Source organism: Miscanthus floridulus, chromosome 4 (assembly GCF_019320115.1).
Source record: "Miscanthus floridulus cultivar M001 chromosome 4, ASM1932011v1, whole genome shotgun sequence".
Taxonomy (NCBI): domain Eukaryota; kingdom Viridiplantae; phylum Streptophyta; class Magnoliopsida; order Poales; family Poaceae; genus Miscanthus; species Miscanthus floridulus.
This window is the reverse complement of record NC_089583.1, coordinates 39,510,934-39,515,873: the sequence shown is the minus strand read 5'-3', so window position 1 is coordinate 39,515,873 and position 4,940 is coordinate 39,510,934.

Here is a 4,940-nt window from a genome sequence, read left to right as displayed (position 1 = left end):
CCCCGGGGATCCCCGCGTTTTTCCTGGGCTATCTCCCCGTGCCGATCTTCCCGGGCTAAATTTTTAAGCACTTTGGCAGCCCACCCACCCAAGGGTCGTAGCCCGCTTCCCTTCTTTTTCCACGCGGAAGGAATCCACGACTCATAAGGCCGGGAGGGTTTCCCTGTGGCGACCGCTCGCGAGCCGCGTAGCTTCCTCCGCTCGCGCAGGTCTTCTCGTCGCGAGGCCGTCGCCGCCCCGGCATCCCGTCGATGCCACCCCGGCAGTCCGTCACCGTTGCCACTCCGCCTTCTCATCGCTTCGGTCACGCCAACGGTGAGACCGCCTCATCCTACATCTCTGTGCCTCCCGCTAGGGTTTCGGATTTCTTGATCCGCTCTTCTCACAGACTGTCCCACTAGGGCGGTGAGGTGGCCGCGGCTGATTAGGGTTTCGGCGCCGAGCAACACGACATGGGAACCGGAAGCTGGGCGCTCTAGGGAGCAGGGTGCGAGATCTGAGGGCGCTCGTCACCTCTGTGCTTTCTGCTGTTGCTTCGGTAAGGATTCTGCATACTCCCTCTCTGGGTTTTTTTTTTTGTGCATTTGTATTGCGGGATTGGTTAGTGTAAGCATGAGATGGCAGTTGCTGTGGAGGGGAGATTGTAATTGCTGTGGGGAGGAGGGATATAATATATTAGCCTAGTAGATAAATTAGCCTAGCATGGAGCTGTTGAATTATACATTGGATGTTCTTTCTTGCCTGCTGGAGCTCTTGCGACAAAATATATGTTGCTATTTAAATTGCATTCACTCCTGACTCAGAGTTACTTGAATAGATGTTCATGAGTCCTGACCACTTTAGGTTTGTCCTAAATTAAACTTCTTTATATTTAACAGTTTATTGAAAAAAATACACTTGCATCTATAATATTGATTTTCACCATTAATTATGTCTTGATAGTGGTGCATTTATTTGGTGCTCTAGATGTTAATATATTTTTCCTAAAAATTGAGCAAGGCAAATTTGACCCTATGGTTTGCAAAAGAGGGAGTAGCGCAATTAAACCTGCAAAGCCAACACCGTACCTAGGTTCTGAATCAGAAGGATCTGAAGGATTATTGTCTACTTTGTGCCATGGTTGTTAACTTTTACTCTCGCTGACACTGGTGTGCTGGTACTAAGTTGGAAGCGTAATTAGATCGGTTGCCAAAGTCAGCAAATTCATTACGACTCTTGGTTATGATTTTCTTTAGCACCTACTGGTGCAGCGTTTCTGCTTTTCTGATGAAGCTAGGCTCAAAACCTTGCATTGAGGTGCACATAGCTCAGTTCTCAAGTGCATACGACTCTAGCCAGTTACCGTTGGGGGTACATGAACATGAACCAGGTTGCAATGTAGGACAGATGCCTTTAGCCTGGCACCATCCTGTCTAAAATATGACAGATAGTATTATCTGAAGCAGTTCGTCTCTGTATGAATGCATGATAGGTCTTGCCTACTCGGCACGAGATCTTAAGCAGTGTGTGCCTTTTAAATTTGATGACAGCGTGGGATCTTAAGCAGAGTTTGTTTTTTAATTCTAGTGGCGTCCATACTCGTCAATCACTCAATCTAATAATTTGCGTGCTAAATCTCAGATAAGTGCTTGCTAAATCTCTCCGACTAATAAGGGCATGATGCTTTTGCAGGAGTGATTTTCTGCTGCATCTTGGGACGGGATGACTGGTGTTAGGTTAGTCCCCCCACTGTTGCCTGCTACATCTGTTGTTTTTTGCTCTATGCCGGTGTACAATGATTCCTACTGCATTAGAACTAATGAAATTTCCTGGATACTCTTCTGGATTTCTCACTAGCAGTTTTTTCCTGCTTTCTAGTCTATCTGTATGGTTGTATCTTGAAGTGTTCCTCTCACTGTATTGTTCTCTTTAGCATTTTTGAGTAATAAGTTAAAAAGATTAATGCAAGTTTTTTCATGAGATGATGAGAAAAATCTAAGCTTTCCTCACAATAGCTCTAGGTTGTTGGCTTATGACAGCCCCTAACTTTTATTTTAGGGCATATATGAAACTTCACTCTGAAATAATCATAACCAAGTTATGAAATAATCATAACTTTTATTTTTTTATTTTAGTTAAAAAAATGAATGCATACATGCTTGGATGAGTAGGTGCTGCTGTAAGTGCTGCCTGGAACGGGTGTGGCCTCCCTTTTCCTCTCCTTTCTTCTTCCTCAAGCTGCACCACCATTTCCCTTCCTTCACCCCCACCCTCTCAAACCTCGCTTTCCCCTACACAAATCAAAGGAACACGGAGGGGAGACCTCTCCGGCCTAGTTGTACTTTCACACTTCAAAATCTTTCCATATCTATGTTGGATAGGTTCCTAGGGTTTCATGGTATAAGGCTACACCAATTCCTAAATCTCTAGGTCCCTAATCAACTAAGGTATTTGATGCTATCACAGGCACAAATTAGGTTTGATTTGTTAGTACCCTCTGTTTTGAAAGATGAATGACATATGGCATATAGCAAAGTGGCAAAAGAGGGGCACTACAGCATGGCTGTTTGTACAAGGCATTTAAAAATGCCTTTAAAAGTGGCCAAAATGCCTTCAAAAACCTTTTTAGGCATACATGAAAATGTCTGCTATAAACTGGACTCAAAAGGTCTTTTGAGGCATTTTTTCAAAACGCCTTTCAATATTAACATATAAAGGCATATCAAGTTTTCAGAGATGTTTAAAGTTTTCCCTGTAGATCAAGTTTCCAATGCATCTACTGTTTAACTGTGATAGTACTGCTAACTATAACTAGTTCATATCCGTTTCTGTGATTAATTCAGTACATATTGATGTAGACTAGGTCCGATCTTCCGAAAGGTATGATAGCGTCGATTGGTGGAGACTCGACGTTCACGATCTAGGCTTCGAACCAAGACTGATTCGGACCCCCACAACCATTACACCACTGCTCCATTGATTATCAACCATGCAAACGCGATTGACCTCGCCAAGAAGGCTTTCCTGCAAGCGAATCGAGAACACAAGCAAGAACGGGATGAACGCAATCTGAAATTGCAAATAAATATGAGGCTTTTGGTAATGAGAAGGAGTTCAAGTCTTTATTCGAAAGGACTAATCGCCACAGGCGAACAAGATTAAGAACTGGGGCCCTAGTTCACAGCAAGCAGCCTTGGCGGCACAGTTGCAGCAAAACGATGTCTGTTTCACAAGAAAATCAAGAACTAAACAAAACCCAAACCCTAAGGAGAGCGACGGCTGCTATTTATAGAGTCTTGGGCGTCACCCCCCTAGACGCGCCCCCTGATGGGCCCAAACACGATACACGGTCCAATGGACCAAAAGACGGTGTCGCAGCACCCTAGCAGATTCTGGACGCTGACTTGTTTCGATGATTCCTGTTGATTCCGAAGGTCTTTTGATGTGAAACCAATTGGGTTGGCTTCCTTATCCAATTAGCTTTCCATCCATATGTGGATCATCGAAAATGGAGTCCGTAGGCGTCCTGGGTGACCAGTTTAAGGTAGACTGGTCCTAGAGGCTAAGACAGACTCGAACTTGAGTTGCTTTGGGCCTCCACCTCGGGGACTCGAACCGAATTAGCCTCAGGCCTCCTTGTTGACTTGGACACCCTTGCTGATCTCCTTGGTCTCTATATGGTTCTCCAAGAATGGTCATATGTATGGAGGTCATGTCCTCATCATCCTCCCTTTCTTGACGAAAAGCCGTTCTCGGCGTCGATTTTGTTTGAAGTCGACCCTACACAACATGAGGACAATCGAGGTTTCCAAAATAATGAAAATGGACAATGTTTTGTATCATGTCTTGTCCTACAGACATGTAGTCTGCTCGATTGAAATACACACAATCTTTGCCAATACTATCATGCAAAAGATTAGTACTAACAAGAAACATATGTTCTCTTTCTTTGGATTCCACTTGTGTTTGAATAGCAAAACTAGAGGAATATGGCATAATAATAGTGTTGATTTTACTATCCTCTAGTTGATCATTACTTTGCACAACAAAAGTAGAATTCGAATTTGTACAAATATAAACTCGTTGTATCAAATATTGCCCTTGGTTGTTATATTTACCAAAAACATGATATGTATGTCTAGAGAACCATGGTAAATCAGCATATGCATAAAATTTATCCTCTAAAGAACTAAGATTACATGGAACATAAAATTCAATGTAACCCAAAGTATTTAAAGAAGACAATAATTTCGGCTCATCAATTTCACTAGCATTATGAATAACAAGTCTATTTTCAGTACAAGTGCTCGATTTCAGCACACATATAGCATGATCATTCTTCAATGATTGCATGGGTATAACATAAATATCATCATGCAAGTCATCTTCATCACAAAAAACATCAAGCAAATCATCTTGTGACAAAGGTAAATCAAGCGAAGGCTCCACTAAAATTTGCTCTATCATAGCATGATTGGTGGAAAAATTCAGCACATCAAGAGAACTCTCACCTTTCGTGAGTTTAGCATCGTGGGCTTTACCTTTACTCTCATGTTCAGCAGGAGTAATAGTTGATGGTTCTGAATTGTCACATGAGACTATGAACATCTCATTTTCTGTCACGTCATCCTCGCTCTTTTGTACATTGTTCTGCAAAAGGTTAGGCATAGCAGGAGGAATAATAAGAGATTGATCTAGTTGATGCACCTCATCATTTGAATTAATTACAAGAGATGGATTAACAAAATTTTCTCTCATAAGATCTTTCATATCATTCCAAGTTTGAGGTTTATCAGAAGGATCTAAAGATTCCCACTAAGATAAAGCAGAATGTCGCAAAATACTAGATGCATTTTTTACCTTCCTCCTTGGACACATAAAGCGAGTAGCAAATATGTTATCTATGACAATTTCCCACTCCATGTACTCATCAGCACCTATACCATCATAAGTTGGTGGAT